The 16,502-nt window shown below is 42.1% G+C and overlaps 1 protein-coding gene across 6 annotated transcripts in view; it reads left to right on the forward strand.

Moving 5' to 3' along the window:
- The window catches only part of PER1 (period circadian regulator 1), a 71,334-nt gene that overhangs the window by 36,727 nt on the left and 18,105 nt on the right, over positions 1-16,502 (forward strand). For 4 of the 6 annotated variants that reach the window (XM_075859226.1, XM_075859230.1, XM_075859229.1 and 1 more), the window contains exon 1: positions 14,005-14,092. The exons of the other annotated variants lie outside the window; for them this stretch is intronic. The gene's annotated coding sequence lies outside the window, so the exon portion shown is untranslated. Of the gene's footprint in view, positions 1-14,004; positions 14,093-16,502 lie in introns of those variants that run through there. 6 annotated transcript variants of the gene reach the window in all.

A 16,502-nucleotide genomic window follows, 5' to 3' on the forward strand; every position in this document is an offset into this window, starting at 1 on the left:
AGTTATATTCTTGTATATAGGGGGCAGTATTATAGTAGTTATATACTTGTATATAGGGGGCAGTATTATAGTAGTTATATTCTTGTACATAGGGGGCAGTATTATAGTAGTTATATTCTTGTACATAGGGGGCAGTATTATAGTTGTTATATTCTTGTATATAGGAGCAGTATTATAGTAGTTATATTTGTGTATATAGGAGGCAGTATTATAGTAGTTATATTCTTGTATATAGGAGCAGTATTATAGTAGTTATATTATTGTATAAAGGGGGCAGTATAATAGTAGTTATATTCTTGTATATTGGAGCAGTATTATAGTAGTTATATTCTTGTATATAGGGGGCAGTATTATAGTAGGTATATTCTTGTATATAGGGAGCAGTATTATACTAGTTATATTTTTGTATATAGGGGGCAGTATTATAGTAGTTATATTCTTGTATATAGGGGCAGTATTATAGTAGTTATATTCTTGTATATAGGAGCAGTATTATAGTAGTTATATTCTTGTATATAGGAGTAGTATTATAGTAGTTATATTCTTGTATATAGGGGGCAGTATTATAGTAGTTATATTCTTGTATATAGGAGGCAGTATTATAGTAGTTATATTCTTGTATATAGGGGCAGTATTATAGTAGTTATATTCTTGTATATAGGGGGCAGTATTATAGTAGTTATATTACTGTATATAGGGGGCTGTATTATAATAGTTATATTCTTGTATATAAGGGCAGTATTATAGTAGTTATATTCTTGTATATAGGGGGCAGTATTATAGTAGTTATATTCTTGTATATAGGGGCAGTATTATAGTAGTTATATTCTTGTATATAGGGGGCAGTATTATAGTAGTTATATTCTTGTATATAGGGGGCAGTATTATAGTAGTTATATTCTTGTATATAGGGAGCAGTATTATAGTAGTTATATTCTTGTATATAGGGGGCTGTATTATAATAGTTATATTCTTGTATATAGGGGGCAGTATTATAGTAGTTATATACTTGTATATAGGGGGCAGTATTATAGTAGTTATATTCTTGTACATAGGGGGCAGTATTATAGTAGTTATATTCTTGTACATAGGGGGCAGTATTATAGTTGTTATATTCTTGTATATAGGAGCAGTATTATAGTAGTTATATTTGTGTATATAGGAGGCAGTATTATAGTAGTTATATTCTTGTATATAGGAGCAGTATTATAGTAGTTATATTCTTGTATATAGGGGGATGTATTATAGTAGTTATATTCTTGTATATTGGAGCAGTATTATAGTAGTTATATTCTTGTATATAGGGGGCAGTATTATAGTAGTTATATTCTTGTATATAGGGGCAGTATTATAGTAGGTATATTCTTGTATATAGGGGCAGTGTTATAGTAGTTATATTCTTGTATATTGGAGCAGTATTATAGTAGTTATATTCTTGTATATAGGAGCAGTATTATAGTAGTTATATTCTTGTATATAGGAGCAGTATTATAGTAGTTATATTCTTGTATATAGGAGCAGTATTATAGTAGTTATATTCTTGTATATAGGAGCAGTATTATAGTAGTTATATTCTTGTATATAGGAGCAGTATTATAGTAGTTATATTCTTGTATATAGGAGCAGTATTATAGTAGTTATATTCTTATATATAGAAGCAGTATTATAGTAGTTATATTCTTGTATATAGGGGACAGTATTATAGTAGTTATATTCTTGTATATAGGAGCAGTATTATAGTAGTTATATTCTTGTATATAGGAGCAGTATTATAGTAGTTATATTCTTGTATATAGGAGGCAGTATTATAGTATTATAGTAGGTATATTCTTGTATATAGGGGGCAGTATTATAATAGTTATATTCTTGTATATAGGGGGCAGTATTATAGTAGTTATATTCTTGTATATAGGAGCAGTATTATAGTAGTTATATTCTTGTAAATAGGGAGCAGTACTATAATACTATTTAGAAGAATATAACTACTACAATACTGCGCCGTATATAAAAGAATATAACTACTATAATACTGCTCCTATATACAAGAATATAACTACTATAATACTGCTCCTATGTACAAGACTATAACTACTATAATACTGCCCCTTATATACAAGAATATAACTACTATAAGGGGGGATTCACACGAGCGTGTATTCGGTCCGTGCGGGCCGCGTGGTTTTCACGCGGCACGCATGGACAATACAAGTCTATGGGGCAGTACAGACAGTCCGTGCTTTTTGCGCAGCGTTTGTCTGCTGCGCAAAAAGCGCGACAGGTTCAAAAACTCTGCGTATTTCGCGCATCACGCACCCATTGAAGTCAATGGGTGCGTGAAAATCACGCGCACCACACGGAAGCACTTCCGTGGGACGAGCGTGATTCGCGCAACAGCAGTGAAAAGGATGAATGAAAACCGAAAAGCACCACGTGCTTTTCTGTTTCCGAACATCCAAACGGAGTGTCTTTGCGATGAGCGAAGCCGGACAAGCGTACCGAACTTCACCGGGTTCGGCCAAACTCGTTTTGGCCGATCCCGGCAAAAAAATTATCGGTACGCGACGTCAGGAGATAGTCACTGTCCATGGTGCTGAAAGAGTTAAACTGTTTCAGCACCATGGACAGTGACTTGCGATCCCAAAATACATTAACCTGTAAAAAAAAAACGAAGTTCTAACTTACCGATTACTCCTGTCTCCTTCCTGCAGTCCGACCTCCCGGGATGACACTTCAGTTCAAGTGACAGCTCCAGCCAATCACAGGCCAAGCACAGGCTGCAGCCAATCACAGGCTGCAGCGGTCACTTGGACTGCTGCGTCATCCAGGGAGGTGGGGCCCGATGTCAAGAGAGGCGCGTCACCAAGGACGCGTCACCAAGGACGCGTCACCAAGGACGCGTCACCAAGGCAACGGCCGGGAAGTTCTCGGTAAGTAGGAACTTTATCTTTTTTTTTTACAGGTTTTTCGCTGTTGTGTTCGGCATTCACTGTCGAGGGTGCTGAAAGATTTAGCTCTTTCAGCACCTTGGACAGTGACGGGCGTTGACAAGCCTCATCTCTATGATGCCGGCTGCGCGAAAATCACGCAGCCGCGCATCAGACACGCATGACACACGCAGCTGTCAAATGGTTTTTGCGCTCGCAAAACGCTGCGTTGTTTGCGCGCGCAAAAACGCAACGTTCGTGTGAATCTCCCCTAATACTGCCCCCTATATACAAGAATATAACTACTATAATACTGCTCCTATATACAAGAATATAACTACTATAATACTGCCCCCTATATACAAGAATATAACTACTATAATACTGCCCTCTATATACAAGAATATAACTACTATAATACTGCCTCCAATATACAAGAATATAACTACTATAATACTGCCTCATATATACAAGAATATAACTACTATAATACTGCCCCCTATATACAAGAACATAACTACTATAATACTGCTCCTATATATAAGAATATAACTACTATAATACTGCCTTCTATATACAAGAATATAACTACTATAATACTGCCCCTATATACAAGAATATAACTACTATAATACTGCCCCTATATACAAGAATATAACTACTATAATACTGCTCCTATATACAAGAATATAACTACTATAATACTGCTCCTATATACAAGAATATAACTACTATAATTCTGCCCCGTGTACAAGAATATAACTACTATAATACTGCCCCCTATATACAAGAATAGAACTACTATAATACTGCCCCTGTATACAAGAATAGAACTACTATAATACTGCCTCTATATACAAGAATATAACTACTATAATACTGTCCCTATATACAAGAATATAACTACTATAATACTGCCCCTATATACAAGAATATAACTACTATAATACTGCCCCTATATACAAGAATATAACTACTATAATACTGCTCCTACATACAAGAATATAACTACTATAATACTGCTCCTACATACAAGAATATAACTACTATAATACTTCTCCTATATACAAGATTATAACTACTATAATACTGCCCCTATATACAAGAATATAACTACTATAATACTGCTCCTATATACAAGAATATAACTACTATAATACTGCTCCTATATACAAGAATATAACTACTATAATACTGCCCCTATATACAAGAATATAACTACTATAATAATGTGCCCTATATATAAGAATATAACTACTATAATACTGCCCCCTATATACAAGAATATAACTACTATAATACTGCTCCTATATACAAGAATATAACTACTATAATACTGCTCCTATATACAAGAATATAACTACTATAATACTGCTCCTATATACAAGAATATAACTACTATAATACTGCTCCTATATACAAGAATATAACTACTATAATACTGCCCCTATTTATACAAGCATATAACTACTATAATATTGCCCCCTATATACAAGAATATAACTACTATAATACTGCCTCCTATATATAAGAATATAACTGCTATAATACTGCCCCCTATATACAAGAATATAACTGCTATAATACTGCCCCCTATATACAAGAATATAACTGCTATAATACTGCCCCCTATATACAAGAATATAACTACTATAATACTGCCCCTATATACAAGAATAAAACTACTATAATACTGCCCCTATATACAAGAATAAAACTACTATAATACTGCCCCTATATACAAGAATATAATTACTATAATACTGCCTCCTATATACAAGAATATAACTACTATAATACTGCCTCCTATATACAAGAATATAACTACTATAATACTGCCCCCTATATACAAGAATATAACTACTATAATACTGCCCCCTATATACAAGAATATAACTACTATAATACTGCTCCTATATACAAGAATATAACTACTATAATACTGCCCCCTATATACAAGAATATAACTACTATAATACTGCCTCCTATATACAAGAATATAACTACTATAATACTGCTCCTATATACAAGAATATAACTACTATAATACTGCCCCCTATATACAAAAATATAACTACTATAATACTGCCCCCTATATACAAGAATATAACTACTATAATACTGCCCTTATATACAAGAATATAATTACTATAACACTGCCTCCTATATACAAGAATATAACTACTATAATACTGCTCCTATATACAAGAATATAACTACTATAATACTGCTCCTATATACAAGAATATAACTACTATAATACTGCCTCCTAAATACAAGAATATAACTACTATAATAATGTGCCCTATATACAGGAATATAACTACTATAATACTGCTCCTATATACAAGAATATAACTACTATAATACTGCCCCCTATATACAAGAATATAACTGCTATAATACTGCCTCCTATATACAAGAATATAACTACTATAATACTGCCCCCTATATACAATAATATAACTACTATAATGCTGCCCCTATATACAAGAATATAACTGCTATAATACTGCCCGTTATAGTGGGGAATGTGTAGGATGGGTTAGTGGAGGCGGCTGCTATTACCGGTCAGCTCTCCACATTCCTCCTTTATTTACAATCCATTTCTTGCTGTTGACATCCTCGGTCTCTGCAGCCTCGGTGCTCCCCTCCCCCTCCGTTACTTTGTTATTATGTCATACTCACTCCTATTGCATAACACATTATATTGAGTCGGGTAAGAGAATATTATGTGATCGGGTGGTTGTCACATTGCCACACCTGCCTGCTGCTCACTGACATAATCATCTTCCAGGAATTTCTGTGCCTCAGCCCTATGTTATAGCGAGTCCTACACCTGAAGTAGCGGCTCATCAGTGTATGAAATCTTGGTGCATCATGTACATGTCTCGGTAGGAACAGAGGAATTGAGGCGGCCGTGATCTCGAGACTATAACACTGAGTGCGCCAGTTTTTTATGGACAATCCTTGTGGATATATTAAATGAGCTCCTTGGGTCAGCAGTGGTTAATAATTAAAGGGGTTAAACTTTACAACGTGGGACCCTCTCCAATTCCACTGGGGTCTATGTTCGACACGATTTTAATTTCGGGGGCTTTCTTGCTTGTAGTTACTTTCCTTTGAAAGTTATGGGGAACCTATGGATACCCCCTGTACTGGTATATGGTACTGCATGGATTACTTTGTGCTGTCGGCTTCTTTTAGTCCCATTGGACCTAGAACCTTCAGCAGTAAGATGGATGCCATAGGTGAGTGTGATGTACTCGGCAGAAATCCAAGACGCCTCTTTCTCTATTCGGTTTTAGATCTGGGGGAGGTCTGGACTCTAGAATGGCCACTCCATTATTCTGAGGACACCAACAGCTTCTTGGTTTATTAAGTTCGGCTTGATCTTTAAAGCAGTTGCTTGGAGCCATTATCTTGCATTAGAAGGAATCCCCCACCCCAGTAAAACGTTCTCCAGGCAGTGTCAGACATGGTATGATGTGTTAATATATGATATCTTCAAACCAAAACTTCTCACCAACTCCAGATGATGTTCCTCAACCCCACACCGGATAAACTTCTCACCAACTCCAGATGATGTTCCTCAACCCCACACCGGATAAACTTCTCACCAACTCCAGATGATGTTCCTCAACCCCACACCGGATAAACTTCTCACCAACTCCAGATGATGTTCCTCAACCCCACACCGGATAAACTTCTCACCAACTCCAGATGATGTTCTTCAACCCCACACCGGATAAACTTCTCACCAACTCCAGATGATCCTCAACCCCACACCGGATAAACTTCTCACCAACTCCAGATGATGATCCTCAACCCCACACCGGATAAACTTCTCACCAACATCAGATGATGTTCCTCAACCCCACACCGGATAAACTTCTCACCAACTCCAGATGATGTTCCTCAACCCCACACCGGATAAACTTCTCACCAACTCCAGATGATGTTCCTCAAACCCACACAAGATCTTTCACCATACTGGACTAATGGTTGTACACCGTGGTGGTGGTTCCAAGTGTCTGTCATTACTTCGCTGGTGTCCATACTGTGTTGGTCTCAAGTAAAGAGCGCTACAACCTTCTCCACATCTCAGATGCCCAGTCTCTTTCCTATTCTTTGGCTTCTTGACAGCGCCTTATCTTTAGACCCTAGAGCATTGAGTTGTTATCTCACAGTGGGAGGATGGACACAAATATCTTGAGTAAGAGTGGAGCTTGGTTTTCTCCCATCAAGGAAAATGTATTCATGCCCAACACTTGCAACCAAGAGAACATGACTGTAGTCCGTCTTGCCATGGGGTGAGGGCAGATCTTTTTCCTCTCAGCTTCTCTTCCCTACTCTGTATACTATGCACTATAGGTGTCCCGAGTCCTCCGTTTGAATAAAGTGGTGGTCGAGCATGCGTATTACCGCTCCTCACTGTCGATCGGACTGATGGAGATGACCGAGTACAGTTCTCCATTCAAACGGGGGACTCGGGACCCCTCATTCTGCCGATCAGTGGGAGTCCCAGCAGTCAGACCCGGAGTACCCCTTTTCGGTGCCCATACACATTAGATGAAAGTCGGCAGAACCTGTCGATGATGGTGGGACCATCTGACTTTCTAATGTGTGTGGGGTGGGGGGTCCCGCGACTCTACCCTAATGTTAGGAGAAAGGATTGGGCGTGTTTGGCTGACAGCCATCTAAAGTGTATGGGCAGCTGTAGTCCTGCAGGACAGGTCATCTTACATGTATTGCCCCCCGCCCTTCATCTATTTGCACATAGGGCACTCATTACGTAGCAAGAAGAATCGACGTTTCATGTTTTTTTTTTTCACTGTATTGCAAAAAAATTCTCAACGTACCCTGAGCTCCGACAGCGCTGTCTCTTTTTTTTTTTTTTTTTTTTTATCCTTGGCCATGCAGTCGCAGCACTGTGATATAGTCGACTCATTGCGCCAATTCAGGTCCTGTCATTTCCCATTCAAGTGTCACTCATCGCTGGACGTCTGATCTACAGAAGCATTGAAGATTGCCCTGTGTGCCCGGGCAGCTTGCGCCATGCTTGTCAGTCTTTGTGGTCTTTTGCTGGCTCTTGGGTTATCGCTATAAATTCGTTTACGTCTGCGACATATTTAGCGCGACCTTCATGCCATCTTATTTTCTGCTTTTCTTAGCTGTGTACGTCACCGCTTTATCTCTCCCACTCTCGCCGTTCATACCCGCTGTTCTCCCATTAAATGTAAGGTCCACGCAATGACGCACGGAATCTCACCGCGCGTAACCCGCCTCCACGTGTGCTCCGGTCATGTCCCATTGTATCGTGTCCTGGCTGCGTTCTCATTGGTTGCCCTACTAACCCAGCTTACGCCCCGGAGCCGGGGAGAGGAACACAACAGACAAGGAAGACGAGAAGAAACTGGAAAGTGTGCAGACTCGTCTCTCGGAGCGTGCAGGATAGAAAACCACGCCCCTGGCGTTCAAAGCAGCCAATCAATCCATTGTGCCGCCCTTCATAGAGTGATCGCTTCGTGCTCTACATTCCGAGGTCACGGTCAAGTGACGTCTGATGAGAGGAATTAATCTGGACTTTTTAATGTAGAAGTTGCGCTGTGTTGGAGCGACATAAGGAGCGCGGCCGCTTCACCTGGAAGAGATTTTTATTCCAAATGTATTTATGCTGAAGATTGCAAAATTTCCGTCCTCTAGACCAATAAGTCACATTTCTGCGGAGGCCGCAGATCGCTCTGCTGTCCCAGATAGTCCACACATGATGTAAAGCTATAGCAACATATTCATCCAGAGACTGAAAACCCGTCCTGACAGCGGTGCAGGGCCTGTTCTATGAGAGAGCTCTCGTACACTGTAACGGGCCCTGCACCTGTGTCAGCTGGACATGATCAGGACTGGGTTTCAGCTTCTACGATGCAAATAAGTAAGCTTCCATTCAGTGACAGCAAGCAGAGATTAAAAAAGTTCTAGGAATTAAAACACAAAGGGTCCGATTTGTTGAGACTGGTGTTTTATAGAGCGTTGGAGTGAATTGTGCCAAATTTATTGAAAGGTGAACTTTGCCGCCTTTCGGATTGTCTGAAGGTCAGAAAATGAAAACCGTTTGCACAAAATTGAGCAATTTTCTGGCTTTTACCTCAGTAAATCTATCTTAAACATGGAGACCGCGGCTACTTTATTGTAACTACGCCCCAATTTTCAATGTTTGACGAGAGCGGCGTGAAGCGTTAGGCTTCGTTCACATCTGCGTCGGGACTCCCTTCATGCGTCGGAGCTTTCCGTCTGGGGAACCCAAGAACGGAATCCAAACTGAAACAAATGGAAACCATAGGTATCCGCCTGCATCACCATTCATTTCAATGGTGACGGATCCGGCGCAAATGGTTTCTGTTTGTCACCGTTGTTTAAGGGTTACAAGTTTTTGCCTGGATAATCTCTGACAATTTTTGCCGCGCTTTATACCAGAAATTGGCGCAACTACATTGATAAATGGGGGCCACAGTACGAGATGGATCATAACTGGTGCAAAGGAAAAGTAGAGTAGTTGCCCATAGCAACCAATGAGGTGGCTGCTTTCATTTTCTTTTCAAAGGGCCTCTGAAAAATGAGAGGTCTGATTGGTTGCTATGGACAACTGCTCCATTTTTCCTTGGCACCAGTTTCGCTATATGTCCTCCAAAGTATCAGTAAAGCAGCAGCGCCGGACTACCACATCTAGAAAACGATCCATCCGCTTGAAATAAAAAATGTCCAGACTGAATGAAGTCTTGTTTTCTGGCGGCCATGAAGAGGTAGTTCTCTGCCAATCTTCAGCAAAATGGCGCTCGCTCTGGTTCTTGTTTTTTTGTTCCTCAGCCCATTACCTGTGGTGACGCCATTGGTTCTCGGGTAACATTAATAATGTACACGCTGGTGCTGGTCGTACAGTCGGGATCTCCGTTATTGAATACATTTCCATGTTTGACATTTACCTCCATTCTTGTATTTTCGTCAGCAGACGTTTCCGGAGTCACACCCCCCCCCGTATACAGTCACACGTATATAGCAGCAGCTTCTGTATCCTAGCAGACCCGTCTAATTGTTACTGACGGGCAGCGGCCTAGCAATAGGAGGCCCCCGCGACTGGCTACGTTAGCGGGCAGCTGTGGATGGGGCGTAGGCACGATGACTAAATTAATAATAATGATGCTTCATTGGTATTGGTATTGTTCATGTTAACCGGGTGATGCCATCACATATGGTGGCACGTGGTGCTCTAGGTGGTGGGACCTCATGTATCTTTAGTACCAGGGTCTTCAAGCGAGACTTACTCCAACACAGTGTAGGTAATAAGGGGGAATATGGAGCATGAACGTGCCATTGAAACCCACTACTCATCATGGCGCACGTGGCAAATTCAGAAATATCCCTACCGAGTGTCCAGGTAGTTCACATCCTGACCTCTTCTGAAGGAACATTCACGTGTCGGCGACCTGTGACTAGAGCTGAGCCAAGCAATTTGGCACGAATCAAATTCAGTCCGAATCTCCCAAAAGTTTTGGATTAGCCAACATTTTTGGGGAATTGGCAAAATGTTGGCCGCTGTAAAAATGAAAAAAAAAAAAGGGTGAAAAGGAGATAAAAAAAAATAACAAAACCTACCAGATCCCCTGGTCTCCCACAGCGACGCGCCCCTGCCGACCTCCTGAAATGACGTTGTTTTGTCCCATGTGATTGCTGCAGCCAATCACCGTCATCGCTGAGGAAGGGCCGTAGTTATGGTATTTTTTATTTTAGGAGTGGAATTGTAAGTGCGCTGATTTCCATGTTTGACTCTCTGATGTCTTCTAGGACCGTATTCATCTCGGATACAGTCCTAGAAGACGTCAGAGTGTCAGACTGCAATCGGGAACTCATGATTTGCAGCAAATTTATGCAAACCAATCAAATTTTGGGAAATTTGCTCACCTTTACCTGTGACACGTAAGACTATTGATCCGGGTCCTGCTGAGGGGTCAAGTGGCCGTCTTTTATGGTATTTTCCTGTCACATCGAGAACTTCATGCTTTACTGGTGTGGAACATGTGGCACCACAACATCTAATGGTGGGCTATCTCTGATCTATCAAACCGGACATGTCCCCCCCCCACCCCCCTACTGCTTGTCCGCCTCGGTTTGTAAGGTATCGGAGCAGAACTTTACAAAGGTAACAAACAGATGGGAGGATAGAAGAAGTTTGAATTTGGGTCTCTGGACCATGAAAAACTAACGAAACACAGATTGTCCTGAATGCTACATAGATGGCGGTTGTCTCCGTATTCAAGAACCAACCGGCTGGAATCCCTCCTCGCTATTTTCCATCATAACGTTATTCAGACCCCCTCCCCCTTATGTCCACTCTAAAAAGTATGGTGGAGTCGCAGGAGACGTTGATGTGGTTTTCGGAGATGGGGCTAGAATGATTTTGTTACGCGGGTGAAATCTCATGGCCTCTTTACGTAATGAGCGATTTGAACGTCAAACCTCAGAGTCCGTGCCAGGTTTTGGAAAATTTAGTCTGTTTTTTATTTTTTCTCTTCCACCATAAATTTCCTTCAATTTTCCTTAAGTTGTCGGTGGAGGAAATGTCACATTATAGAGACCTAAGGTTTGTTTTTTACCAGCGTTCAGGATGGCACAGGGTGAGACTTGATGTATTAGACATAAATGAGGTTAATGGGGTGTTTCTAGTCTCCCAGCACACTTCTATTTTGGTAGACATTGTCGTCTTATGTATCGGATGGCTGGTTGTGCGGTAGACTGGACATGGCTAATGGTGAGATGGCTCATGCCCACGTTTTAGGCCCGACCGCTGCACTATAGCTACGTTTTAGGCCGGACTCCTGCACTATAGCTACGTTTTAGGCGGGACTCCTGCACTATAGTTACGTTTTAGGCGGGACTCCTGCACTATAGTTACGTTTTAGGCCGGACTCCTGCACTATAGCTACGTTTTAGGCGGGACTCTTGCACTATAGTTACGTTTTAGGCCGGACTCTTGCACTATAGTTACGTTTTAGGCGGGACTCCTGCACTATAGTTACGTTTTAGGCGGGACTCCTGCACTATAGTTACGTTTTAGGCGGGACTCCTGCACTATAGTTACGTTTTAGGCGGGACTCCTGCACTATAGTTACGTTTTAGGCGGGACTCCTGCACTATAGTTACGTTTTAGGCGGGACTCCTGCACTATAGTTACGTTTTAGGCCCGACTCCTGCACTATAGTTACGTTTTAGGCGGGACTCCTGCACTATAGTTACGTTTTAGGCGGGACTCCTGCACTATAGTTACGTTTTAGGCCCGACTCCTGCACTATAGTTACGTTTTAGGCCCGACTCCTGCACTATAGTTACGTTTTAGGCGGGACTCCTGCACTATAGTTACGTTTTAGGCGGGACTCCTGCACTATAGTTACGTTTTAGGCGGGACTCTTGCACTATAGTTACGTTTTAGGCGGGACTCCTGCACTATAGTTACGTTTTAGGCCCGACTCCTGCACTATAGTTACGTTTTAGGCCCGACTCCTGTGCTCGCTGTGACAAGGCCTGCAGTCCTGAACCTATCTAGCAGTTGATTTTTTTTTATTTTTCATTTGGAGGATGTACCCTCTGCTCTTCATGAGCATTTGTGGCCACCTCGGGACACGTGACCATTACATTGTACGATTAGATAACTTTGCCACTGATACAGCCCCCTCCCCACTATTACAGAGGTGATCCGGTAACGCTGCTGTAATGACCAGGACTGTGATATCCAGATAAGCAGACATCCCCTCCGCTCCTCGCCTCACGCTGCCTCGCACACTTTTACATAAGTCTTTATATAAGCCGCTATCATGATACCGTGGGCTGCGCTGCCTTTATGTAAGGATGCGGCAACCTGATCTAGCATCGTGCCCGTGTGTGGGGGGCTATTACGTGGGGGGCTGTGATGTCACCCGGGAGATCCCTCCATAACCAATCCTTCTCCGCACACCTTCCTGCCCGGTTTCTCTCTCGTGTCTCTCTCACCGCTGTCTGTTTTGTTTGCATTTACTAGAACACAATGTCCTTGGCGCACTCGCCCGTCTGTTTTTACGGGTGTGTCTCTCACGTGAGTCAAAATCATTCTGGTTGTCAGAAGAAGAGTTAAAGGTGCCCGGCCCTGAATTTCCTGCAGATACACAAGTGTCAAAGGGTTAATGGCAAAAGATTTTTCATGTTTTTTTCGTTTTGATAAATCCGATATTATTAGAAAACCTCTGTCCGTTTATTTGCCATCAATGAAGATCATAAAACAGGCGCTGCCCATAACGACCAATCAGATTACGGCTGTTATTGCGCTAACGGCGGCCATAGGTCTGGCGATCTTGTTTGTTCGATCATCGCTGCCTCTACGGTATAGAAACGCACGGATCCAGCCCCGTTTAAAAATCCTTTGCGTATAACGAATGCGATGGTCTACGGTTGCGAGATGGAAGCCGCGACCTGGTTGGGTGATTGTTTCATACACCGCCCCCGGTTTACCTTGTGAGAAGCGAATTTACGGGAAAGTCATTATAGATTTCCCAGCCATGTAAGGGTTAAAGTTTTCGTAGTAACGTAGTAGGTTTTCACGACTAACCGCGTGAGATAACAAACTCGGTACTGCTACATCTGTACGGAGTGCCCCTCCAGCTGTGACTTGGCGGTGGCTGATGTGTTTTATAGAGGTTTACAGGGTTAATTTGGTACTGACTTACAAAGGGTTAATGATCTGCATGCATCTGGCGAAAGGTGGAAACACTTCTTTCCCCAAATCGCAAAGTTGATCACCTGAAGGAGGGGGGTGAGAGGACCAAGGTGTCGTTTAGCCAAGGAAGGGTTAATTTATGGCAGAAGCACGTTCCATATTTGCATGTTCTGCAGGAGCCGCACCGCGATTGGTCGATTTAACGGTTCCAATCAGAGTGCTCGGAACAGAATGTCCGCGCGCGGCAGTCCACGTGTGGGGAGATTTACTTCAGCGGGTGAATCGGTGACGTCACGGCACGAGCGACCTATAGGACGGCAGGGTGGGCGGGGCTGGCAGACGATGAGTACCAGGGAATCTGAAGGTAGCGGAGAAGAAGACGACGTGAGGGAGAAGCAGCGGGCGACACGCAGAGGATGAGACCGGGAAGGTGAGGCTACAAAACATAGATATAAATGTCTGGTATGTGCCAGGGGCGTCTGCGTGACTGGTGTGATAGACGGACGGTGCGTATGAGAGAGCGCTGCGTGTGGTCCTGCCACTACACGAGGACTGCGCATCATCAGACCGTCCGACCTCCGCTGCCGTATTGTTATTAAACGGGTCTTACGATATGACTGAAGCTTAATCGGTGTGTAATAAGTTCTGAAACTTTCGAATATACTTTGCGTAGCAATTTATCAGCATTTTCAAGATTTCTGCTTGCTGTCAGCGAATGGCAACCCCTCATTGTGCTGAAAACTCGTACAAATTGAATCCTTTTCCCAGCTGAGGGTTTGTTGCAATTGTATCTCGTCTGTGAGGATCGCACAAATATGTCCCCTGTCCTGATAGTTTGTTGCAATCTATCAGTGCAGGTAAAATGTATCAGTCCGGGCTGCTGTGACCAGTCGCATGCGATTATGATGTGATAGAAGAAGCTTTTTTTTGGATCTAGTATATTTAGTTAGTTTTTCATCAGGTTTGCCTGACAGAATGACCACTAGGTGGCGATCTGTATAGAGTGTACCCGCTAGCAGTGTTGTAGGCGCAGTGTATATCTGCCTGTTTTCCTGACTCCTCTGCTTTCTGACCTAGTGACCTAGATATGATATAATGATGCGCGGGATGACAGATAGAGGGCGCTGCGCAGCCCTCAGCTTTTTAGTAACTCTAATGCATTACAGAAACTTTGAAACTTTTTTTTAAGATAATATAAAGTGTATGGGGGAGGGGGATTGGATCGTTTACTGGTCTCGCATCATCCAAAGCTTTTTTTTATTTTATTTTTTTTACATTTATCTGTTTTGACATTTTTTCAGTTTGTTGATCGGATCATCGTGGCGTGACAATGGCGGCTGGCAAAGAGTAAGAGCAGTTCATAGTGTAGGCTGAGGGCGAGAACCCAGCGTGTATCCTGTGGGCAGAGAGGTAGAGAACTATGCCTCCCACCGACTGGACAATAAAGCTGCGTGTCATAGTCCTACATCTCGTAGCCAGTCTATATTCTGTACAGAGAGAAACGTGAGCATCCTATAGGCTGACGCCAGTGCTCTGCACACCTCCTAGGCTGCCACATTGAGACGCATGAGCCTCCTATGGCCAGAATCTAATAAAGTTGGGTATAGAATGGGCTGATTCAGATAGCGTAGATACATCTGAGCACCTGAAATTCTAACCCAGTTGGAGTGAGTTTTGTTTGTCTAATGGAGAACTGTACTTCCTATAAGCTGGCAGAGCGAGAGGGCGGCGAGCCTCCCCCCGGTCCGGCGGCAGAGAGGGCGGCGAGCCTCCCCCCGGTCCGGCGGCAGAGAGGGCGGCGAGCCTCCCCCCGATCCGGCGGCAGAGAGGGCGGCGAGCCTCCCCCCGATCCGGCGGCAGAGAGGGCGGCGAGTCTCCCCCGGTCCGGCCGCTGACCGAAAAGTTGCTCATTGGTTCTGACCACATGAGGACATTTTATTCTGTCCCCTAAATAATTCCTGTAAAGTACCCCCAAACTAGAGAATTACTGCCAGTTGGTTGATGGGTTTGTCCTATATTTAACAGATTTGATGTGACTGGACCCCACTACACATTAAAGGACATACTGTGATGAGAGCGCTGGTGACTGTGTCTCCTCTGTTACTGCAATTATTAAACCGGTTAATCCAGTACTGATGGGAACATTGGTGGGAACGGGACATGAGGGAGTGATCTGTACATGTCCTCCGCTCACTGGCACTAGGGGTGCCCTCCGTATAATTCCCAGCTCCTATTAATATCAATTATGATGTAACAGCTGTCATATAACTACTATAATACTGCCCCCTATGTACAAGAATATATAACTACTATAATACTGCCCCCTATATACAAGAATATAACTACTATAATACTGCTCCTCTATACAAGAATATAACTACTATAATACTGCTCCTCTATACAAGAATATAACTACTATAATACTGCCCCTATATACAAGAATATAACTACTATAATACTGCCCCTATATACAAGAATATAACTACTATAATACTGCTCCTCTATACAAGAATATAACTACTATAATACTGCTCCTATTTACAAGAATATAACTACTATAATCCTACCCCTATATACAAGAATATAACTACTATAATACTTCACCCTATATACAAGAATATAACTACTATAATACTGCTCCTATATACAATAATATAACTACTATAATACTGCCCCCAATATACAAGAATATAACTACTATAATACTGCCTCCTATGTACAAGAATATAACTACTATAATACTGCCCCTATATACAAGAATATAACTACTATAATACTGCCTTCTATATACAAGAATATAACTACTATAATCCTACCCCTATATACAAGAATATAACTAC

This window comes from Rhinoderma darwinii, chromosome 3 (assembly GCF_050947455.1).
Source record: "Rhinoderma darwinii isolate aRhiDar2 chromosome 3, aRhiDar2.hap1, whole genome shotgun sequence".
Taxonomy (NCBI): domain Eukaryota; kingdom Metazoa; phylum Chordata; class Amphibia; order Anura; family Rhinodermatidae; genus Rhinoderma; species Rhinoderma darwinii.